Below are 26328 nucleotides of genomic sequence, written 5' to 3'. Positions count from 1 at the left end.
AGTGGTTGTCCATAATTCATCCTTCAGTATAGGCTATATTTTTGTATGGGCTTTGGGACATTCGTACGTGTGTAAAGAATATAGGAAATTCTTTCTTCTGCTTCTATCAGTTTAATTTTTCAAAATGTTGATTCCTAAGAAGAATATGAAATTAGAAGTACACTGTTAATGGTAACACAATGTAGATATAAGGTTTTTAATCATATGAACACCAACATTATATGTGTGTGATTTTTAAAGATCTGACAGAGTGGTGGTTAGATTCAGAGAACAATCTAGTCATGACAGGCATGACCCTTCTTTCACCAAGTAAATTGTGCCATTTGGTAGCAAAGTAGAGAAAACATTTCTATTCTCATCCAAAGGGGTGGGGAAATTCCTATTGACATTTTACAAATATTCTGTAGAGGCTACCTGTATTTTTGTTAGAAAATTTTGATGGGGTCAAGTGAAAATTTATGCCTAATTTTTAAAGTACATATGTACAGTAATTGTGTATGAAGGTAGTTTTTAAAAAGACCTAACAGGATTTAAATAGCGTTGTGTAGGTTCAAATGTTATTTATTACATTAATGACACATATATATTAAAAATTATTTTTTGTATTTTTTTCTTTAAAAACAATCTCCCTTCTTTAAATGGAAACTGAGAAAATGCAGCAAAAGAAACGAGAGGAAAAACCCTGTAATTTGCTTTTGATATTCTGATACAGGTTATAAAAACCTAAGAAACACTGTGTTCACTTTCAATTTTTTTTTAAAAGACACTTTTCCTCTTTTTTAAATATACATTTTCTGTTTGGCTTTCCTCTTTTTAAAATAAACATTTTCCTCTTTTTAAAATTTGAATTTCCTATTTGGCTCTGTAAACTTTGTTTTATGTGAGATTATGAGATAGGGCTGTACCTGGATTATATAATTCTTTCCAGATATGCTATCTCTAGATTAAATTTTAATATGTATCAGAATCCCAATTCAAAGACTGTATTTTTTGACGAATTTGTAGTGTTTTTAACGTAGATAAACATACAAGCTTTTCCAGCCTTAAATCTGTGAAAAAGTTTGCATCTCCACAAGAAGACTGTTTAGCGCTTACCTTATTCTGTCATTTAGCAAAATTATTTTGTGATTTCAGCACACTGGGAAATCTTTGAGAGTAATTTCTTTCAAATTTGCTATCTGTATTTAACACCAGCTCAATGCCTTGCACATTTACGCATGGGATGAGTTTTAGATCTAGTTAGGTCATACGGCAAGTTTTCTGTTATGTACTAGCTCCCGGAGAACAGAACCTAATTAGTAGTAACTGGAATGTTATTATTTTTTTAATTAAAGAATATACTAAGATTCTTAGTAAATCACAGATAAAAATTTGGATACCTTTTTATCCATAACTCAGATTTGACAGATGTTAATTTTTTGTCACATTTGTTTCATTTCTAGCTCTTATCTCTGTCTCTCTTAGGAATAAAATGTTCTACTAACAACTAAGACTTTATTCCTCTTTTCCCTTTCCTTCTCTCCCTTTTGAGGTAACCACCCCTCTGAAATTGATGCATGTGCCACCCATGCATCTTTCTTGCTACGTTTGTTCATGCCATATTCTATAGTTTTGGCTGTCTGAATTTTTTTACACAGTGTTTGAGATTTACCTGTGATTTTTGCATGTTTAATACATTAAATGCTTTATATAGTTACATTATATGAATCCACCAGTTAATTTATTCGTTGTCCTACTGGTAAGGTTGTTCACAATTTAAGTTGTGCGCTGGTGAATATCCTTACATTTCCTTGTATGTATATGAGACTCTTAGTGTGGCTTATGCCTAGAGAAAATGTTGGATTGAGGGGAATGTACCTCTTTGAGATTACTAAATATTGCCAAATTGCCTTCTCAGATTGGTTGTATAAGTTTATTCCCCTACTCAGCAGTGCATGTAATATCTACTTCTCCAAATTCTCTCCAGGTCTTAGCTTGACCTTTATTCTTAACAAGAATTGAAATTATTATTACTGTGTTTATAATCTTTGCTTATTTAAAATTTTTTCTTAATTTGGATACCAATTATTTTTATATGGGATGTATTTTCTCTCTGTATTTTCTCTCTCTGTGGTATACGTTTTACCTTTGTATGTAATCTATTTTGTCAGTCAGAAGTTTAACTTTCAGTGTTGTCCCAAGTCTTGTCCTTGTGATTTCTGCTTTTTGTGTCTTGAATGGGAAAACCTTTCATATCTTGTTCTGAGAAGATAATTTCCTATCATTCTTAAAGTTGATATATTTTTTTCATTTTTAATTTACACTTGCCTGTTTTATACATGCACCTAGAATTTGGATGTGTCTTCATTTGTTTAGATCTGGGGGTAATTTCAGTTTTTCTTTTATATTTGCTATTAAAATGTTTCAAAATACATTATTAACTTATTTTAGAGTCTAGCAGTACATCATAAACATTTTGGTAATAATACTACCAGTGGTATGAGCTCTTGAGTCTTTTAGACATGATGAGAGTATTGGCAATATTAGTTTATGTTTTAAAAGTAAGCAATATCAGACTACTTTGCTGTGTATGATCTTTTTTCATTGATTTGTTGGAAATAATTCTGCTTGTGAGAATTATTTTTTCTTAACAGCTTTTGAACAGTGTGGTTCTTAAGCAAAATAAATGCAGTCTAGCCGCAAACTTATATTTAAGAGATTGTACATGGGTTCCAGATAATTCATTAAAAAAATAATCCTTGTCTGTTTTTGTTTTGTACATTTATTTCCTCTTTGGATTCAGTGTTTCTGGACTTTAAACTTGGAAGATCTTTATTTTCCTTTCTTTTTGTGAAATAATAGGCATGGCTTTGTGGCATCCATATTAAAAATGGGTAATTTTCCTTATGGTCCCTGTCTTCCTGCTGGGTTGATAATGTTTTGATGTATTTTTCTTTTGCTCTGATGAGAGGTCTGCTGCTGCTGCTCTGACATATTCATTTGGATGAATAATTATAACTTGCACAATGTCAAGCTGAAGATGGTAGGGTTTTGTGCGTCATGACAAGCCTAGTAGCCAGTGCAGGTGTCTCACAGCATGATCAGCAACAGCCAGTGTATTCTGGCTCAGAGGAGACATTTAGAGTAGTAAGAAATCAGCACCAAGGGCAAGGCTGCTGCTACTACTACTGCGGTGATCTGTGCCAAAGAAACACAAAGTGCTTCTCAAAGACGAGTGACTGCATACCTCTTTTCAGATATTTACTTTGCTTACCCAGTAAATTTTCTTTTACGGATTTGGCATAGAATATAAGAACATCTCATATTTATCTTAATCTACTTTCTAGCATCACAGATGCTCCATGTATCTTTAATAGCCTGCTACCTTTTGGACTTTTACATACAAGTCATGTATGTGAGTTTTGTTGACTAATGAGTCCATAGAATGCTCTAATGCTCTAATGTAAGATTTTAAGTGCATTGATATTGGGGTCTATAAGAACAAAATTCATTTTCTCTAGGTCACTGACCAACCCAAAATAGGTGTTAATCTGGGTGATGCAGTCTGTTAAGTGTCCAACACTTAACAGACTTAAGTTAAGTCTGTTAACTTAACTTAAGCCTTCGGCTCAGGTCATCATATCAGGGTCTTGGGATAGAGCCCCACGTCCGGTTCTGTACTCAGCTCGGAGTCTGCTTAGGACTCATTCTCCCTCTCCCTCTGCCCCTGCCCACGTTTGTGTGTGTGTGTGTGTGCGTGCATGCATGCGTGCGTGTGTACTTTCTCTCTCAAATAAACAAACAAATAAATCCTTAAGAAAAAAATGGTAGTTCTGCCTATAAATGCGCCATTAAGTGCAGGCTTGGTGAAGTATCCTTGCCATGGCAGCTGGAATTTTCAGATTGGTAGGATACAATAAGCAGTGGTCTTTATATTTTTTATCATGGAAATCTCATATTCTTAGAATAATTCCATGAATGCAAGAATAGCAAAACTAATGATGAAGCCTCTGGCTGATAAGCTGATGGTGAATGAAGAATTTATAATTAAAGGAAACAGTCCTATTACATAGCAGGGAGCATGATCCATTAGTTAGAGCAGCAGACTAGCAGTTGGGTAGCTTAGGTTCTGTTTACAGTTCAGTCATTGCCTTAATTGTATAATTTCAAAGAAGTCATGTGTCTGCCCTTTGCTTCAGTTCACATTATATGGAAATAATGAACTTTTTCACAGAGATGTTAAGAAAAATAAGTTTGATTTAAAATAAACTGTGTCAGGGGAAGAACCGTCAAAATCCACTCTAAGGGTCCTGTGAACTTCTCCTTTTTTGACATGCTACTAGATTCTCGTTCTTTCCATTTTTCCTCTTTGCTGCCTTTTTTGGAGAACTCCTAGTACTGGATTTTTGTTCACTCTTAAATTAGTTAAGTAGATACACTTTTGCCTTTTATTGTTGCTCTAGCAGTATGTTTAAAAAGACATCAAAAGGACCAAAACAAAGAAACTTAATTCATTATTGAGTTTATGTGATATGGTAGAAGAACTATCCGTGTGATCTATTGGACTCAGTAACCTATTAACCACCTTTCTTTTTCTTCAGTAACTTATTTTAAAAGTACCCTGTACTGATTCTTTAAAAAAATAAATAGAGCAAATACAAATGAGCAAAATTAGGAAAATATAAAATACAAAAGTGCAAAATTTGCACTTAAAATATAAAATTAGGAAAGTGTAAAATCTAAATGAAATGTCTTTATTTAGAATGGTATTCTCAGTAGATAATAGCTTTGAAACTGGGATTGTTACTTAAAATATTTCAGTTTTAAAACATCACTGGTAATGTTGTGCATTTATTCCAAGTATTCCTTAGAATCATTTAATTTTTAGTTATAATTAGGTTTACTTTTATCCATCAGATTAAGAACTATTGTGTTCACATTCTAGGAACTGGTTATATCTACATTTATTTAGGTCCCTCAGTTAAGTAGCAGTAGTTTCTTAGTCTACACTTAGCATATTTTTGTTGACTTTATTCCTAAGTATTTAAAAATTTTTTTTGCTACTATGAATGCTTTTTTAAAGTCATATTTTCTAGTTTACCATGAGAATGTGGGCAAGGTATTTTCTTTTTAAAGCTTTTACTTTTATTAAAGTTATGTAAGAACATAGTTTAAAGAGTTGGGTTACAGGGTTTTTTCTTGGTGCCGTTTTCTTTTTCCACCAAAGAGCGTTTCCTAGCCTCCTTCCCACCTTTTTCTCCTTCTGCAGGGTCAGCGACTTTTGAGTGTTAGCTGATTCTTTTGGTGCTACAGTATTCTTTATGTTATTGTGTGTTCTTGTAATTATGCTGCCTTTGGTTTGCTTGGTTTAGGCATTATCTTTTAACTCTGCCTTTAGGTGGGTTTGCTATTTCTTCTACCTGCTCCCACTCCACACACATGTATACTTCCTAGCTTCCTGTTTTTCTCAGATAGTTATCTTGTATTTTTATTTAATTTTTAAATGTTTTATATGGAATACTTCACAGATTTGTATGTCACCTTGCGCAGGGGCCCTGCTGGTCTTCTCTGTCTTGTTCCATTGTTAGTATATGTGCTGCTGAAGTGAGCCCCCACATAGTTATCTTTTAATTTTGATTATATCAGTACTCAGTGTTCACATTATGAACATGTATATATGCTATGCAGAGATAAGCATGTGGTTAAAATAACTATTATTTTTCTTTTGTTACCTGGTTTTTGTTATTCCTAGAGTTAACAATTATCTTAATTTTTCATATCTGTAGTTTTCTCTATACTTAAAACTCATTCAACCTCCAATTTCCCGTCACTCGTCTAGATCTCTTCTTAGCCATCTGTATTAGGTTTCTGTTGACTTTATTTCTGGGGAATTTCATGCGATTTACCTAATAACCTTCCTGTTGAAATTTTTTTACTTTTGTCATGTTAATTTCTAAGAATTTACTTCGTAAGTGCATGTACTTTTCCCCCCAGAAATACTGTTTTTTCCCCTCTAAGTAGTTTCTTTTTCCTTCAGTTACTTTTTTTTTCTGCACTTAAAATCTTTGGTCATCTGCATGTGGTTAAAAGTCAGATATAGGGGCACCTGAGTGGCTCAGTGGGTTAAAGCCTCTGCCTTCGGCTCAGGTCATGATCTCAGGGTCCTGGAATCAAGCCCCACATCGGGCTGTCTGCTCAGCAGGGAGCCTGCGTTCCCCCCCCCCCCCCTGCCGGCCTGCCTCTCTGCCTACTTGTGATATCCGTCTGTCAAATAAATAAATAAAAATCTTAAAAAAAAAAAGTCAGATATAAAAAGCTATTTGGGGAAAGAACTAAATAAAAAGCTGTTTGGAAGCTCTCAGTGCATGCATGAGGCTTGTCAACTGTGAAGTTTATTTCCGAGTCATCTGACTAGATCTCAATGAGAAATGCCAAATGTCAATACCTTCAGGTCTTTTTGAGTGCCTGGCCGCTCAGATTTCTTGGAAAAGACTCTTCCAACATTCTGTTTCTGAGCAAGTAGAAAACATTCCTCTGAGGTGTAAGTTGACCAGGCTGGTGGACAGGAAACCACAGCCTGAATTAGTAAGCACTTAACTTGATGCCATCTTCTACTGATAGGGCTGAACATAGTGTAGCCGCGAAAGAGACATGCTTACAGGGTAAACCTCCGTTATCACAGAGCAGGTAATAAGGGTGGATTTGGAGCTAAGAGGCAAAAAATGGTATCCTAGTCAATCACTTGGTTTTTTCAGACTTTAATTTTGGCCATTCTTTGTTGTGTGTAGTAGCCATTTTTTTCTCCCTTCAGTTTTATTTGTTGCTGATGTATATACATCTTTTTTTTTTTTTTTTTTTTAAGATTTTACTTATTTACTTGACAGAGCAAGAGAGTACAAGCAGGGGGAGCTGCAGAGGGAGAGGGAGAAGCAGGCTCCCTGCTGAGCAGGGAGCCGATGCGGGGCTTGATCACAGGACCCTCACCTTCGGATCATGTCCTGAGTCAAAGGCAGACGCTTAACCTTCTGAGCCACCCAGGCACCCCTATAAATCTGTTTTTTTAAATGGTTTTCTATCTAGTAGCCTTGTTAAACTCTTATCTAATAATTTATCAGTAAATTCATCTGGATTTTTCTGTGAACATAGTATTTGTAATGACAGTTTCATTTCATTTCAGTTCCCATCTTTATACCTTCCTTCCCCCCCACCCCCATATTGCTCTGGCTAGGCTTTCTAAAACAATGTGAAATAGTAAACATTTTTGTTCCAGATCTCAAAAAACAAAAAACATAAAACTTTACCATTTTTATTATTAGGTAGATTTTTGTATATGTATTTCTTTTACTAAAATCCTCTATCAATTAATGGAATTTATTTCTATTTCTGTTTTGCTAGGAGTTTTGTTATGAAAAGTTGAATTTTGTCAAATATATTCTTTCTATATATTAAGATAGTCAGATTGTTTTCTCCTTTAATCTGTTAATGTGGCAAATTGATTGATTTCCTAATGTTAAGCGAGTCCGCTATTCTTGAAATAGACTCAGGTTGTGGTATATTTTATATTTTTCTCTGTTGCTCACACACGTGATCTCTGGTGCATATTGCTTATTGCCAGATTTCGTTTTTTAATTGTTTTTAGGAATTTGCCTGTATGCTTATATGAGCAATCCCTTTGTTTTTCTGCTTCCACAATTTTCTTCTTGTCACCTCTCCAATTTTCCCTATTCTCTTTGAGATTATGCCATAAAGGAAAAACAGGAGCAACATAGTTTTAGTGAGTTTTGGGGAGAGGCTGAAGTTAGATGTGTGTATTTAATCCACCTTCCTTACCTAATAGCTTTTACCCTCTTTTTATAGAATATTAAATGTGTCATTACTACTTTTTTTCTTTGAATTCTGATGTATAAACTAGTTGTGAACAAGGAATATTAAAATTTTTTCATTGCTTTCACCAATGGGCTGTTAAAGAGAAATATTAATTTAAATATTAAAATTTCTAAATAAGTATGCTAAATATGAATGGGGTTGCCACATAGGCAAGTGACAAAAGAAATCCTCTTGTTTTCCCATCCACTTGTGTAATATGGAGGGTATTAGTGTGGAACAGTCAGGTTTCTTTGGACCTTCATAAAACTTAGGGTAAGATAAATAAGAAGAACTAACTTAAAAAGTCTACTAGGGAAGTTCTGTCCTATTTTTAGGACTTTACTAGATGAAAATTGTATAGCTGTCATGGTCAAGTCTTTCTTACTAGTTACCTTGAAAAAGTACATGAACAGAAAAGCAAGGAGCAACGTTTTTCAGTAGGAAACAGTTTAAATGTAACATATGTTTATTATCCACTGTCTGTGGAGCAGTGAGCTGGATTCTGAGGATGTTAAAGTGAATTAGGTTCTAATACCTAGCTAGGATAGGCTTTCAGGATTAGCTTTTGGTCTGATGAAGAAAGAGGTATTTAAAAAGATAATTTCAGTAAAATGTGTTGATTGTTATGATGAGCTATTTTGTTAAGGTAGAGTAGAAGCATGTAATCTAACCTGATAGGGTCAACCAAGTTTTCTGGATAAGATGTTACTTGAGTTCAGTGTGTCTTGAGGAGTAAGAAGTTAGGCTTGGGAGGAGACAGGAAACTTCAGGGGAGAACTGCATTAGCCAAAGAACAAATACATGAAATTATGGGAGATAAGGCATGAATTACACAGCATTTGGTACTCTATGGTCAGAGTTAGTGATAAGACTGGATGATCTGCTAGAGTTTAGGCAGGGTCTGGTTGTACAGGCATACCTCGTGTTACTGTACTTTGCTGTATGGTGCTTCACAGATAATGGGTATTTTAACAAATTGAAGGTTTGTGGCAGTCTGTCTTGAAGTCTGTTGGTGCCATTTTCCAAAGGCATTTGTTCACTTTGTGTCTCACATTGTGGTAATTCTTGTATTTTAAGCTTTTTCATTATTATTATGATCTGTGACGTGATCTTTGACGTGACTGTTGTAATTGTTTTGAGTCACTATGAATTGCAACCTTATAAGATGGTGAACTTAATGTGTTCTGACTGCTGCACATACTGTACATTCCCCCTATCTCTCCCTCTCCTTTGGCTGTCCTGGTCCCAAGAAACACAAATTTTGAAATTAGGCCAGTTGATAAGCCTAAATGGCCTCTGAGAGGAAGAGTCACCTGTCTCTCACTTTAAATTGAAAGCTAGAAATGATTAAATTTAGTGAGGAAGACCTGGCAAAAACCAGTATAGACCAAAAGCTAGACCTCTTGAGCCAAACACTTAGCCGGGTTGTGAATGCTAAGGAAAAGTTCTCGAAGGCAGTTAAAAGTGCTACTCCAGTGAACAAACAAATGATAAGAAAACAAAACTGTCTTATTGCTGATACAGAGAAAGTTTTAGTGGTCTGGATAGAAAATCAAACCAGCTGCAGTGTTCTCTTAAGCCTAAGCCCAATCCAGAGCAAAGCCTTAACTCTTCAATTTTATGAAGGCAAAGAAGAGGTGAGGAAGCTGCAGAAGAGAAGTTTGAGGCTACAGAAGTTGGTTCACGAGGTTTAAGGAAAGAAATACTCTGTCTAGCATCAAAGTGCAAGGTGGGTGGGCACCTGGGTTATCCAATCTAATCCAGACCTCCTTCAGCTTTTGTTTATCTGAGAATATCTTTATTTCTTCCACACTGATGAAGGACAGTTTGGCTAGAAACAGGATTCTTGGTTGACAGTTTTTGTTTTTGTTTTGTTTAAGCACTTGGAATATATCAGCCTACTGCCTTCTGCCTTTCAAAATTTCTTATGAGAAACCTGATTGTTCTTGAGGGTCCCTAATACATGATGAGTCTCCTTTTTTCCCCCAAGACTCTCTGTCTCTGGCTTTGAAAGTGTGATTATAATGTGTCTTGGTGTGGGTCTCTTTGATTTCATCTTGCTTGGACTTTGTTGATCTCTTGGATGTTTATATTCATGTCTTTCATCAAAATTGGGAGTTTTAAGACATCGTTCAAATATTCTCTCTGTGCCACTGTCTTCTTTTGGGTCCCTACAGTGCATACATTAGTCAGTTTGTCCCAAAGTTCCCTTAAGTTCTGTTCGCTTCTCTGTATTCCTTTTCTTTCTGTTGCTCACATTTGATAGTTGACATTGTCTTCTCGTTGAAGTCTCAGATTCTTCTCTCAGATTAAAGTCTCAAATCTGCCTTTAGGTTCCTTTTGTGAATTTTTCATTTCAGTCATTGTACTTTCAGCTCCACAATTTCTTTTTGGTTTCTTTTTAGGTTTTCTTTCTCTTGTTGATATTTCCATTTTGTTCATCATTTTCTTTCTCCACATCTTTCTCCGCATCTTTTTAATTTTTAGAGCATACTTAAAATGTCCTTTTCAAATTCTGAATTTTTTTTTTTTAATTTTTATTTATTTGAGAGACAGATCACAAGTAGGCAGAGAGGCAGGCAGAGAGATAGGCAGGGAAGCAGGCTCCCTGCTGAGTAGAGAGCCAGATGGGGGGCTTGATCCCAGGACCCTGGAATCATAACCTGAGCCGAAGGCAGAGGCTTTAACCCATTGAGCCACCCAGGTGCCCCTCCTTTTCAAATTCTTGTCTAATCTATTATCAGGTCTTTTTTAGGGAAAATTGCTGTTAATATTTTTTTTTCCTTTGGATCAAGGCCTCACTTTCCTGTTCTTTTATGCCTTGTAATTTTGTTGTTGTTTTTAAAAACTGGATACTTTAATAGCGAGGTAACTCTAGAAATTGGATTTTCCTTTTTTCCTAGAGAAGAAAGATTAAAATCTCCTATTTTTAAAATTTTACTCTTAATTTTTGATTGTTACAGGCTGTCTCTGTGCTAAGGATAAGCCTGTGGTATAAGTTGAGAGTCTGCTGATCATTTTTGAGCCTTCGTCTTCCCTGGGCTTGCACAGGAACTTCCACGTTTCTTTGTGCAGTTACTTTGGTGTGTTTGTATCCTTAATGTCTGATTCTCAAAAGGGAAAAAAAGAAAAATGAAGTGGAGGGGGAGGGCACTGGCTCTTTAAATATTTGGGAAGTCACTTCTCCAGGAGGAGGAGAGGCGTGCAGTCATGGGGCATTGGAGCAGAGCACAGACCCCTGTACGTGGAAGACTGATCCCTTTGCCTACGCTAGCTCCAGTAAGCTGTGTGTACGTTGCTCCTGAGGACCTGCAGGGCTGCTGGCTATGGGGCTGGGTGATGGGTGGCCTCTGTCAAGCTCAGAGCTGAAATTGATAGAATTTGCAAGCTTTCAATAGACTCCAGAGTTCCAAAATATATAAGGGTTTATCAGTGTCAATGTCTAGGTAGGGAGACCGTTTCCTGGTGCTTTCTGCTTAACCATCTACTCAGAATCCTCTCCTGATTGGCTTGCTGTTGATTTTTTTTCTTAATGGTCTGTAATATAGGATAGCTAAGGACCACACTATGAGAGTGTCTCATAATCTTCCACATGCAACTTGACAGATGTTTCTTTCTTTAAAGGTAGTTGCTATAGTCATTCTGTAATGGCTGCATAGGAACGTATGAAGTGAGTCTGTTTCATTTGACTTTATGGATAGATACTTGTTCACATGTCCTAAAAATAGTAGCAGATCTTTTAAATAATCCTCAGTATTGGTCAGTTACAGTAAAAATAAACTTAAGTATAGGAACGGTTGATATGTTCCCTGTGGATTGTTTGACAGAGAATAGCATTTGATTAAATAGATGTAGTTATAGAGCTACTTAGAGAAGATGTGGAGAACATCAATGAAGCTTGCAAATAAGATCAAATGAACTGAATATTTAAGAGATTTGCTATCTCTTTAAAGATATCTGATTAGAAATATTGCAATTAATATTAAAATTAAATTTCTTAAAAAGTTTAATCTCTTGATATTTCCTTATCCTATTGAAGCTTTTTGAATCCCCCAGAGATAAAGACAAAAATGATTATTAGAGGATTTATCTGCACATATTATAGGAGGAAAGTATAAAAAAAATCAAAAAGGAAAGCAACTGTTGCAAGTACCAGAAAATTATGCTATTAATTTAAGTGTCATCAGAGCACAAAAGATCACATTCCAGGACTGTGAGAAAATTATTAAAATACTGGAAATAATAGTACTTAAGATGAAGATATTATACTCTAAGATCTGGTTAAGTGACTGACATTATTATATCACTTCAGGTATTATAAAAGTAACAAAATGCTTCTAAAGATAATAAGCGTTACATTTTGAGATTGGCAGTGTTCACACTTTTCTGCTTAAGTGCTTTCCTAGTTTAACATAATTTAATAACAGTTATGGGGGAATAGCTAACATCTGAGTCCTCATATATATCCTTTTCCTTTTTCCTTCCTTCCTTCAGTATATACACATCTTAGGCATTTATATATATAAAAGTGATAAAATTTCATTCTCTAAGTGGTGGGTTTATGAACAGTTACTTTTCTGCCTTTGTCCTCGGTGTTAGAACTATTGCTACTTTGTAATTTTTTAGCTCCTAATTATTGATTATTCTACTGCAAAAGTAGCGCTAATGTAGATCCCATTACTACCCAGAAATCAGAAAATTTTTAATAGCTTTATTAAGGTATAGTTGATATGTAATAAACTGAACATATTTAAAGTGTACAATTTGAGTTTTGACCAGTGTTTACACCTGTGAAATCAACCCCACAATCAAGATAATAAACATTTCCATTAGACCCAAGTTTCCCAATTCCCTTTTACAATCTCTGGCCCTCTTGGCCTTCCCCTTGGTCCCCAGGCAACTACTCATCTACTTTTTAGAATTTTATATAATTCTGTGTATTCTCTGTCACATTTCTTTCCCCAGCATAGAGATTCATTCATTGTGGCATATAATAACAGTTCATTCTTTTTATGCTGAATAGTACTCCATTGTATGGATTTACTGCATATTGGCCATTTAGTTGTTGATGGACATATGAATTGTTTTCAAGATTTGGCTGTTAAAAATAGAGCTGCTGTGAACATTATGTGATGTCATTATATGAGCATATGCTTTCATTTCTCTTCAGCAAATACTTACGAGTGGAATGCTGAATCATTTAAGAGATATATGTTTAATTTTTTAAGAAACTGCTCACATTAAAAACAGTTGCTTGTGAAAGTGGTTGTTACATTTTTACATTCCAAACAGTAGTGTCTGAGATCCTTTTTCTCTGTGTCCTTCATCCTTGCTCATACTTGGTATGGCCAGTCTTTCTTCTCTTTCTTTTGCTTTTCTTTTCCTTAAGTAGGCTTCACACCCAATACGGAGCCCACCACGGGGCCCAAACTCATGACTCCGAGATCAAGACTTGAGCAGAGACAAGAGTTGGATACTTCACTGACTGAGCCACCCAGGTGCCTGTCTTTCTCATGTTAGCCATCCTAATAGCAGTGTAGTGGTAATTCATTGTACTTTTTTTTTTTTTTTTAAGATTTTATTTATTTATTTGTCAGAGAGAGAGAGAGAGAGAGCAAGCACAGGCAGAGTGGCAGAGGGAGAAGCAGGCTCCCTGCAGAGCAAGGAGCCCGATGTGGGACTCGATCCCAGGACGCTGGGATCACGACCCGAGCCGAAGGCAGCTGCCTAACCAACTGAGCCACCCAGGCGTCCCGTAATTCATTGTACTTTTAATTGCATTCCCTTAATGACCAATGATATGGGCATATTTTTATCTGCTTGTCATCCGTACATCCTTTTTGATGAAATTATCTGCAAATTTTTTGCCTAAAGGCTTAATTAGATGGAGAGATAGGCCACATAAATGCATTAGACTTTTCAGTATTGTTCAGATGTTAGTTCTCTTCAAATAGATCTATAGATTCAGTGCAGTCCCAGTCAGAATCCCAGCAGATTGATTGTAGAAATTGGCAATATGATTCTAAAATACATTAGGAAAGTGTAAAGGACCTAGAATAAGAAACTGAAAAAGAATGAAGTTGGAGGACTAATATGACCTGATTTCAAGATACAGATCTACCCTTATCAAGACAGTGTGGCATTATGGTAGAAATACTCCTTGACTTAAGATGGGGTTACCCAGTCTTTAAGATGATAAACCCATCATAAGTTACAAATATTCTAAGTGGAAATGCAGTTAATACATGTAAGCTACCAAACATTAGAGCTTAGCCTAGCCTACCTTAAACATGCTCAGAACGCTTACATGAGCCAGCAGTTGGGCAAGGTTCTCTAACACAAAGTCTATTTTATAATAATGTGTTGAATATCTCATGTAATTTATTGAATACTGTATTGAAAACAAAAAGCAGAATGGTTGTATGGGCACAGAATGGTTTGTAAGTGTATTGGTTGTTTACCCTTGTGATTGCATGGCTCACTGCCCAGCATTACAAGAATATCATAATGTATAATACTAGCCTGGAGAGATCAAAATTCAAAATTTGAAGTACTGATTTGAATGAATGCATATCATTTTTCACCCTAATGTAAAGTCAAAAATCATTAAGGCGGGCCATTGTAAGTTGGGGATCATATGTATACCCATACAAAGTGTTTGCTGAAAATAGTTGTATATATATATATATATATATATAAAGGTGCAAAGATAATTCAGTGGAGTAATGACAGTCTTTTCATTAAGTTGTGCTGAAACAGTTTGCAGAATACAAAAAAAGAAAGATGAACTTTAGCCCATATACAGAAACTAACTCCAAATGGATTATGAACTTAATGTAAAACCTAAGACAATGAAACTTCTGGGGGAAAAAAATGAAAGTTTTGGGACTTTGGGATTTCTTAGTATAACACCTCAAGCAAGATCCATATAAGAACAAACTGATAAATTGGACTTAATCAAATAAAAAAATTTTTTAAAGATTTTATTTAATTATTTGACAGCGAGAGAGAGACAGGGAGAGAAGGAACATAAGCAAGGGAGTGGGAGAGGGAGAAGCAGGCTCCCCGCTGAGCAGGGAGACTGAGTCAGGGCTAGATCCCAGGACCCTGGTATCAAGACCTAAGCCAAAGGCAGATGCTCAACAACTGAGCCACCCAGGCACCCCCAAAATTAAACATTTCTCTTCTTGAAAAACAGTTAAGAGAATGAAAAGACAAGCCGCAGACTAAGAAACAATATTTGCAGATTACATACCTGATAATTGACTTGTATTTAGATTTTATAATGAGCATTCAAGGCTCAATAATATAACAACCTAAAATGGGCAGACCTTTCTATAGACATAATATTTTGTGTACTTCAAACCCTTTTGTTACCATTAAAGCTTTAAATAACTTGATTTCATGAGAAAAAACTTTTCAAGATTTTTTCCTTTTAAAGAATTGACTGTATGTTTCCCTTGTTGGCAAGTAGCTAGGAATCCGGTAATTCTCACTCCCCACTTCACTTCCTTTGCATTAACTTTTTACCTAGTTGTTTTTCAGTCAGACTCAGAGTGGTGTTTCTTGACAAAACACCTCACTTCAGCTCAACCGCTGCTCATTTTTTCCTTTGTCCCAGAGTTTTTCTACTGCCAGGACCAGGAGTGTATGTATGCTTCTGGTATGTATGCAAATCTGGAAATGTGAGAATTAATAATCTTTTTAGGACAACTTGACCAGTTGGAAACAGAAGCCAGTGAATAAATGTTTTGAGATTCTCTCTTTTTAGGCCATAATTCTCAGCTTTCTGTATAACTTCTCAAAGAGTCACCATTGACCACAGTGACCAGCTTGACAGCACACTCTTATTTTGGCTTTCTGTCCTGTGTTTCACTCTTCCCACTACCCACTGCCTCTCAGGTTATTGGCAGTAATCTTAGGGACTGTCTGCACATAAGTTCTGTCTTAGAGTGCTTTCTGGGGGAGACCCCAAGCTCAAATTATCATTGTATACATCACTGGCTGGTAGAGCTACAGATAAAGATGATGTGGAACAAAGGTCCAAATATACCAGTCATACCTATGGCCCAGAAATTTACCTCCTTAAAAAAAAGAAAAAAAAATTGCGTTTTGCTTATTTGATCTTTTCTCTTTTTTTTAAAGATTGGACAAAACATATATAGGACTTTTTATACAATATAACTTGACAGAGCTTCTTAAAATCAATTTATAAGTCAAAGACTGCACTAGTCTTCTCACAGGTGATTTCCTTGCCTCTAGAACTTTGTGGTCTTCACAGATGCTATAAGCTTCCTTAACTTGTCACCACCATTTGAAAATTTTGTGTAACTTCTGTACAGCAGTGGACCATAGGAACTAACTTCTTAGCTTGTACTTATACATAGTTTCTTTTAGACTGTAAAAAAAAAAAAAGTATGTATATAGGTATTAACATGTTTTCTCCCCTCAGAAGGGATTTTTTTTTAAATTTTAAGATTTTACTTATTTTTTTTTAAGATTTTATTTATTTACTTGAGAGTGAGACCATGAGAGCAAGAGAGAGAGAGAGCATGAGAGGGGACAGGGTCAGAGGGAGAAGCAGACGCCGTTTTGAGCAGGGAGCCGGATGCGGAACTTGATCCGGAGACTCCAATATCATGACCTGAGCCACCCAGGTGCCCAAGATTTTACTTATTTGAGAGAGAACATGAGCAGGGAGCGGGAGGATGAGGGAGGGGCAGAGGGAGAGGGAGTAGGAGACTCCCTGCTGAGCAGGGAGCCTGATGTGGGGCTCTATCCCAGGATTCTGAGATCATGAACTGAGTGAAGGCAGACCCTTAACCGACTGAGCCACCCAGACGCCCCTGTTTTCTTTTTATAATTAAAAAAGAAACAAAAAAAAAACAAAAAACTGAACATTTCCCATGTGGATTCATAAGAAATCCTAGAAAAATAGCAAGATCAAAATATTAATGGCAGAATTTGAAGCTTTGTGATAGGCCATTACATTTTTTATAAAAGAAAGATTTTATTAGCATTTTCTACACTGTATAGACTTCAATTAAATGCATTTAAAGATCTAGCATTCCCCATGGAATTAGCATTGTTTTGGTTTTGGTTTTGGTTTTTACTTTTTTTTTTTAATCATTTAACATAAAGTGTATTACTAGTTTCAGAGGTAGAGTTCATGATCCATCAGTTTTACATAATACCCAGTGCTATTACGTCACCCAGTTACCCATTCCCTTACCCCCACCCCTCCAGCAGCTCTGTTTGTTTCCTATGATTGAGAGTCCCATATGGCTTGTCTCCCTCTCCGATTTTATCTTGTTTAATTTTTTCCTCCCTTCCCCTATGCTTCTGTTTTTTTCTTAAATTCTACATATGAGTGAAATCATATGATAACTGTTTTTCTCTGATTGACTGACTTCATTTAGCATAATACCCTTTAGTTCAATCTACTTCATTGCAGATGACAAGATTTCATTCTTTTTAATGGCTGAGTAGTATTCTGTTGTATATAAATAACACCTTTTCTTTATCCATTCATCTGTTGATGGACATCTGGGTTCTTTCCATAGTTTGGCTATTGTGGACATTGCTGCTATAAACGTTGGGGATACAGGTACCCCTTCGGATCTCTGCATTTGTATCTTTGGGGTAAATACCTAGTAGTGTAATTGCTAGGTCATAGGGTAGTTCTATTTTTAACTTTTTGAAGAACCTCCAAACTGTTTTCCAGAGTGGCCGTACCAGCTTGCATTCCCACCAACAGTGTAAGAGGGTTCCCATTTCTCCAGTACTAGCATGTTTTGAAAAGAGTTTAGACTTAAGCATACAGACAGTTCATCAGTGGACAATTAATACTGTAGAAACCAGATCAGTAACTCTTTTTCTCTAAAGGTGCATTGTCCAGTCATGGAGCTAGCAAGAACAACTTTATCTACCTCCCTGTTCACTGGGTATGCATCTTAAAAAAAGGACTCCATTGAAAGTATTTAGAGTAATGATAAAACCTACTTTTCTGACGGTTTACTTTATTAAACATGAACTATAATAACCAACTTGACCTTTCTGTGCTCAGATGTCAGGGTATTTGATTCATGTACATCCTCCACCGATAAAAGTGGGCAAGCATTGCAGAATAGGCTGTGTTTTAGCATTATAACACTAGTCAGAAAATAAAATAAACCTTTTATTTTTTTTGTAAGGCATGTAGACCTTTGACCAGTCTATTGGTTCATGGTCTCAAGGTTTAAATTCCAAGTCTATCACACTGACCAGACTGCTTGCTTAGAAGTCTTTTCAGTTGTGTTTTTTCAGACATTCTCAATGAATCAGTGCAGGTATCCCACATAGAGATCTTTCCATTGAGAAGCCCATATACACAGTAGTCCAGGTGTTCTGATTTCAGTGCAGAGAATGTCAGTAAGTGTCTTAGGTCAATCTAAGATTAGATTGATCTCTTAATATCTTCATGCTTGCTCTTTTCAAATCATGTTGAGAAGTCTATTTTTTTTCCCTATTTTTCTCAAGATTAATAAATGCTTGTTATTCTTCTGACCTTTGCTTTTCACACAGGAGGATTGGACTCCACACCCAAGAACATCCCCCTATTAACTTGGCTTTGTGCTTCCCGTTCCCATAATGTTACAGAGGTAGTTTTCCAGTTCCTGGTGTTTGGTCTGTACCTTTTTTTCTGTTACAGTTCTGCTCCATGTGGAAATACACAGACTTGAAAGGTAGTGTGTTTGATATGCCTCAACATATGCCACATGTCTTTGGAGCAGGTAGAGTAGAATGTCCTTTTCCCACCTTGTTTTATATTTTCTAGATATTTCAGGAGTTCTCTTCCTTTCCTTTTTATTTTTTTTATTTTTTGAAGATTTTATTTGTTTGAGAGAGACAGAGAGAGCAGGAGCAGGGGGAAGTGGCAGAGGGAGACGGAGAAGCAGGCTCCCAGCTGAGCAAGGAGCCTGGTGTGGGGCTCAATCTCAGATCCCAGGGGGCAGGGTTCATGACCTACGTGGAGGGCAGATGCTTATCCAGCTGAGTCACCTACGTGTCCTTTTAAAACACTTTTATTTTTTAATGTTTTTAAGGACAGGAGGTTGCTTAGCTTCATGTCTTCTCCTTTCTCCTACCACAGGAAGGCTTAGGGGTTAGGTTTCTGCATCATTATTGGTTACTGGGATACATTTCTTCCCTGTAAGACAGATTATTGCTTTTGGGATCCTAAGTCTATTTTGTGTGTGTTGATGGTTTTTTTTTTTTTTTGGTGGTTTTTGCTTTTGCTTTTGTTTTTTGCTGCTTATTTTTGTCTTTCTTCTTTAGTTTTTTTTCCCTGTCTTATGTCTTCCTTCCTCTATTTCATTTCCTCTCGTCATGGTATTACGTATATGTGCAAAAAGAAAAAAAAGAAAAGAAAAAGCTGGCATTTTCTCTTTGATTAGTAAGTTAATACCTACAGTGTTCTGGCTATAATCTTTGGCTCTTCGCCATGTTATAGCTATATAATTGCTTGCTGTTCTAGAAATTTGTGATTCCTAACCTATTCCAAAAACTCAAAAGTTTTGAAAGACTGATTTTCCCCCCTTATTTTATAAAATAATGGTAGTTGTGTAATGCATCATTGACTTCTGTCCTTGAATACATGGGGATAGAGGATAAAATATTGTCTAAATAGTTTGATTCTGGTATGATTAAAGAGGGAATGACTATGTTGAATCATATAAATTGTTCATATGTAATGGATAGATACTTAGATATAATTTGAATGAGAAGGTCTGTTTATACACATTAATGGGAACTAAATGGGAGTACATTATAGTAATTGGCGTCGTGAAAGATAGATACTTTTAAGTGGACAGAACTATCTGCTTTATGGATTTTCAAACAGTTATATTTAGAATTCTTGACTTTTAGAATTGGAAGTCACCTTAGAAGTTGTCTACCGCACACCCATATTTGTTGATTTATTAAGTCTTTAAGAGGCTTAAGAAGGTCTTGATCAAATACTTCATTACCATCAAGATGAGAGCTGTGACCTTGTGTACTGGATACTCTTATCTTTGTCAGAGATCCCAACATAGACCTGACACGTAGTTGAAGTATTAATTAGGCTAGTGTGCTTTTCACTGATCTGTGCACATCATGAAGTGAAAGGATTGCTCTCTGATCATTTATTTTTACATATGAAATAAAAATGATTATGATTACAAAAATTATGATTTTCTGATTAGAAAAGTAATACATATTATTATAGGTAATATGGAAAAATACAAAGAAGGAAATAAAAATTGTTGTAAAAGTGGGTAAAGCCACACTAACTAGGGACCATTGAAACTTACTGGACAAAGTCATTGGAGCCAAATCAGAACAAAACCACTCTGAATTATTCTGGAATGGATTAAGGGCATGTATCATGGTCCTATATGACCTAGAAGATGCTCACCTATTCAGTGAGGTTCAAAATCACTAATAATGTGAGAAACAGTGACTAATAATGTGAGTGTTACAAGAGAAGCCAAGCTGTGGAACTGAGCTACCTCAGCTTTGAAGGAAAAGCTGCTCTGGTGAAAGCAGACCCCCATCCAGTATACCTCATTTTTCTCACCATCCTTTAATTCTTGAGGCTTTGCTCCTTTCTTCTCTCTCTCTTGCCCTTAAGTTTTGCAATTAGATGAGGAGTGTCTAAACTTAGGAGGTTGAATATTTTTCATTTGATCACCTGTATTTTTTTCTTCGGGGAGTTACCTTTTCATCCCTCCCCCCTTTTTAGGTCCTATGTACTTTTTTTTTAAACTGATTTTTTAATAACCCTTTTATATTAAGAGTGTTGATACTTGGGTATGATACAGATATCTTTCAGTTGCTCTTCTTGTTCACGGGATGTGAACTTCTCCAGGTCAAGGACTGTATGACTTTTAATAATGGCTGTCAATTTTTAAACATACACTATATGCTAAGCAGTTAAGCATTTTGTATATATGATCTCACTCAAATCTTATATGGATTAACACTATTTCCGTATTGCAGAAGCTAAGTGAATTAATTTGCTACAAAAGGTGTAGCTAGCTTTAAGAGGTGGAGCTGGGAATCAGATTCAGGATTTGACCAGTCTGTGATTTTTTTTTTTTTTTCTTAAGATTTTACTTATTTGAGAGAGAGAATGAGCAGGGGGAGGGGCAGAGGAAGATGGAGATGCAGGCTCCCTGCCGAGTAGGGACTCCCATTTGGGGCTGGATCCCAGGACCCTGGGATCATGATCTGAGCTGAAGTCAGATGCTTAACCAACTGAGCCTCTAAAGTCTTATCTTAACTAAGAGGTACCTTATTAAAGGTACCTCTAAAGTCTTATCTTAACTAACATGTATTGCATCTTATATTTCATTAGGTCAACCAGTATCTATGATAGAGCATAATTCTTAGTAGACATTTCTGTATTTTCGCTGGATTGAATTGTATTAACACATAATTCATTGATGTATTTGCTTATTTGATTTTGTATAATTCAATAAAACATGCATTCTTTCATCTTTTTTTGACTAAAGTTAATTTGCTTGCACCGTTACATTAGTGTCACATATACAACATAGTGATTCAGTAAGTCTCTACTTCATGTGGTGCTCACCCCAGGTGCAGCACCATCTGTCGCCATACAACAACATTTAATACCATTGACTATGTTCCCTATGCTGTACCTTTATCACCATGACTTAGTCATTCCATAACTGGAATTCTGTATCTCCTACTCTTCCCTCGTTTGCCCATCTCCCCACTTTCCTGCCTTCTGGCATCCATCGGTTGTTCTCTGTATGGATCTGTTTTTTGTTTATTTTTTGTTTTGTGTTTTAGATTCTACGTATAAGTAAAATCATACAATATTTGTCTTTCTCTGCATTCTTCGGTTCTTGATCCAGATAGTTTGTGGAATGTGGTTACAAGCTGATTGTTTATAATTTGAAGGTAAAAGTTTTTTCCATAGGTCTAATTTTAGAGAACTTGTTCATTTTTTATAAATTTATTGTATATCCCCCAATCCCAAAATTAAAATTCTGTTTAAACATTAAAAAATGCTCAAATTAAATTAAGATGTAAATGTTAAGGATTCCTTTTTCCTCATAAACTGGACTGCTCAAATCTTTTTCTTTTATTGAAGTATAATTAACATACAGTGTTTTATTAGTTTCAGGTGTACAAATTGATTCAACACTTCTGTACATTGCTCAGTGTTTACTATGAGTATAGTCACCATCTGTCGTCATATATTACTACGGTACTATTGACTAAATCCCTATGCTATACTTTTCGTCTCCACGACGTATTTTATAATTGAAGTTTGGCTTAAATCTCTTTATCTGTTTAACCTCCCCCACCCCCGCAATGACCAGTTTGTTTTTTTGTTTTTTTAGATTCCACATAAATTGACATCATAATTTACTTGTCTTTCTCTGTCTGGTTCATTTCACTTAACTTAATACCCTCCAGGTCAATCCATGTTGTTAGAAATGTCAAGATTTCATCCCTTTTATGGCTGCATAGTATTCTGTTGTGTATATGTAGACACTTATATTGCTTTCATATCATGGATTCTGTACATAACAGTGAAATCAACAGAGGGGTGCATATACCTTTTCAAATTAATGTTTTTGTATTCTTTGGGTAAGTACCCAGTAGTGGAATTACAGAGTCATATGATATTTCTATTTTTAATTTTTTGAGGAGCTGCCATACTGTTTTCCGCAGTAGCCACACTAGTTTGCATTCTGACCAGTAGTGATTTTTTTTTCCCCCTGCATCCTCGCCAACACTTGTCATTTCTTATTTTTTGATTCTGGTCATTCTGACAGGTGTAGGCTGATATCTCATTGTGGTTTTGATTTGCATTTCCCTGATGATTAGTGATGTTGAGCGTCTTTTGATGTGTTTGTTGGCCATCTGTTTGTCTTCTAGAGAAAACTGTCTATTTAGGTCCTCTGCCCTTTTTTTTTTTTTCTTTTCTTTTCTTTCTTTTTTTTTTGATGAGAAAGGGATGTAGGAGTGCAGAGGCAAGGGGAGAGAGAGAATCTTAAGCAGGCTCCACACCTAGCACAGAGCCTCATGTGGGGCTTGATATCACAATCCTGAGATCATGACCTGAGCTGAAATCAAGAGTCAGATGCTTTACCAAACTGAGCCACCCAGGTACACCCCTTACCCATTTTTTATTTGAATTTTTGTTTGGTTTTTTTTGGTCTTCAGTTGTGTAAGTTCTTTTTATATTTTGGATATTAACTTCTTAACGAATATATTATCTATCAGTTTCCTTTTCATTTTGTTGAGGTTTCTTTCACTGCAAAAGCTTTTTCTTTGGTGTCCTACCAGTAGTTTATTTTTGTTTTTCTTGCCTGAGGTGATACATTCAGAAACATGTTACTAAGGCTGATATCAAAGAGATTACTGGGGCGCCTGGGTGGCTCAGTGGGTTAAAGCCTCTGTCTTCGGCTCAGGTCATGATCCCAGGGTCCTGGGATCGAGCCCTGCGTTGGGCTCTCTGCTCAGCAGGGAGCCTGCTTCCTTCTCTCTCTGCCTGCTTCTCCGGGATCTCCGTCTGTCAAATAAATAAATAAAATCTTAAAAAAAAAAAAAAAAAAAAGATTACTACCTGTTGTTTCTTCCAGGATTTTTGTGGTTTCAGGTCTCATTTGGGTCTTTAATCCAGTATGAATTTATTTTTTGAGTATGGTGTAAGAAAGTGGTCCAGTTTCATTGTTTTGCATGGAGGTTTCCAGTTTCCCCAGCATAATTTATTGAAAATACTGTCTTTTCCCCATTATTTATTCCTGCCTTCTTCATCATAGATTAATTGACCTTATAAGCGTGGGTTTATTTCTCTTTAGTCTTTCCATTGATCTATGTGTCTATTTTTGTGCCAGGTCTTTCACCTTCTTTTTTTTTTTTTTTTAAGATTTTATTTATTTGACAGAGATCACAGGTAGGCAGAGAGGCAGGCAGAGAAAGAGGGGGAGGCAGGCTCCCTGCTCAGCAGAGAGCCCAATGTGGGGCTTGATCCCAGGACACTGGATCATGTCCTGAGCCGAAGGCAGAGGCTTTAACCCACTGAGCCACCCAGGCGCCCGGGTCTTTGACCTTCTTAAGTTTTTTCCTAAGTATTTAATTTTTGGGGGTGTAATTTTAAATGTTATTGTTTTCTTAATTTCTGCTTCTGCTACTCAGTATATAGAAATGCAACAGATTTCCGTAATACTAATTTTGTATCCTGCAACTTTCCTGAATTCATTGATCAGTTCTAATAGTTTTTTGGTGGAGCCTTTAAGGTGTTCTGTATGTAGTTTTATGTCATCTGCAAAGAGTGACAGTTTACTTCATCCTTACCATTTGGGATGATATTTATTTCTTTTTCCTGTCTCGTTCCTATAGCTAGGACTTACAGTACTATGTTGAATAAAAGTGGTAGGAATGGACATCCTTATCTTGTTTCTGATCTTAGGGGAAGAGCTCTGTTTTTCACCATTGAGTATGGTGCTATTTGTCAGTTTGTCATATATGGCCTTCATTATGTTGAGATATATTTCCTTTCAAACCACTTCATTGAGAGATTTTACCATAAAAATATGTTGTATTTTGTCAAATGCTTTTTTGCATCTTATTGCGGTATTCATACCGTTTTTATCCTTTCTGTTATTAATGTGAAATATCACATTGATTGGTGAGTATTGAACCAATCCTTGATCATGCTGAATGATTTTTTTTAATGTGTTGAATTTTTTTAAAGTATTTTTATATCTTTGTTCATCAGAGATACTGGCCTGTGGTTTCCTCTTTTTGTAGTGTCTTTGGTTTTGGTATCAGGGTAATGCTGGCTTTGTAGAATGAATTCAGAAGTTTTCCCTCTTTTTCTGTTTTTCTGTTTGTTTTTTTTATATAGTTTGGGAAGAATGTGTATTGAGTCTTCTTTAAATGTTTGGTAGTATTTACATGTCCTGAATTTTGTTTGTTGTTGTTTTTTTGTTGTTGTTGCTGATTCAATTGTATTAGTAGTAATTGGTCAGTTCAGATTTTCTCTTTCTTCATGATTCAGTTTTGGAAGATCGTGTTTCTAGGATTTATCCATTTCTCCTAGGTTGTCTAATTTGTTGGCATATAATTTTTCATAATCTCCTCTTATAATCATCTGTATTTTTGTAGGGTCAGGTATTTCTCATTTTAATTGTATGAGTCCTGTCTTTCTTGATGAGTCTGGCTAAGACTTTATCAATTTTGTTTGTTTTCAAGAAGTTTGTTCCTGGTTTTAGTGATCTTTTCTATTTTTCAAATCTCAATTCCATTCCTTTCTGCTCTGATATTTATCATTACTCTTCCTCTGACTTTGGACATTTTTTTTGTGTGTGTCTAGCCATTCTGGGTGTAAAGTTAAGTTGTCTGAGATTTGCTTTTTTTTTTTTTTTTTTTTTTTTACGTAGGCCTATATTGCTATAAGCTTCCCTCTTAGAACAGCTTTTGTTGCATTCCAGAGATTTTGAACCATTGTGTTGTCATTTTTCTCCATTTTTAAAATTTTTCTGTGATTTTTACTTGACTGATTCATTGTTTAGTAGCACGTTATTTAGCCTCTATGTATAATGTACTTTCTTTACTAGAAATCAAGTAAAAATTGATTTCTACTTTCCTACTGTAGTGGTTAGGAAAGATGCTTGATAAATTTCTTGAGACTTGTTTTGTAGCCTAACATGTGATCTCTTCTGGAGGATGTTCTGGGTGCACTTGAAAAGATTTTGAAGAAGACTTTATATGTTTTATCTAAACCCAATGGGAGGAGGCTAAGCGGTTAGTTAAAATTTAAAGCCAAGGTAGGGAGAATTGATATCTTCTTACTAAAAGGCTCCAGGCAAGAGGGGAAAGGATGGAAATGTCCCATGGTATGGGCTTTGTGTGAGACAGTTTTAGGTACATTTTTGCCTTTACTCCTCCAGCCTTAGGATGCTGGCACATCACGCCCATGTTACGATCAGGGAAAGTGAGGTCCTGTGAAATTAAACTTTGAGTGTTAGAGCTGAGATTTGAACCAAGTCTGCTGGCCCTTGTATCGATACTCTTTCCCCTAGCCACCACCCTTTACCATGTGCAGTCACTCCTTCCAATATCTGTATTGAATTCGCAGAGGGTCTGCCTTTGTGCTCCCAGTCCAGGTTATAATGCGGGGTGGGGTGGGGGGTCATGAAATCAGTGCCAGGAAAGTGCAGTCTAAGGCCACCCAGCAGCTCCCGTGGATTGCTGATAGCCAGCAGCCATCCATGAACAGCTCTGGAGAAAAAGGTGAGGTCCTTGCTGGCATTCTTTTCTTCACCACAGAACGGTTGGAAGTTTCTGTGTCTCTTACCTGTTTCTTCCTTTCTTTCCCAATGCCCTCTCAAGTTTGGTTCTTTCTTTCCTCAATTATCCACTTCCTCCCCACCCTCACCAGTCTTTTCCTTCAGAATAATTTGTATTGGCACCTGT

At 36.1% G+C, this 26328-nt stretch overlaps 1 protein-coding gene across 3 annotated transcripts in view; it reads left to right on the top strand.

Moving 5' to 3' along the window:
• Positions 1 to 26328, top strand: part of FANCL (FA complementation group L) — a 91468-nt gene that overhangs the window by 46034 nt on the left and 19106 nt on the right. The window lies entirely within an intron of this gene.

Source organism: Martes martes (assembly GCF_963455335.1).
Source record: "Martes martes genome assembly, chromosome: 9".
Classification (NCBI taxonomy): Eukaryota; Metazoa; Chordata; class Mammalia; order Carnivora; family Mustelidae; genus Martes; species Martes martes.
The sequence above is the reverse complement of the archived record's forward strand: the minus strand, read 5'-3'. Positions and strand labels throughout refer to the sequence as shown.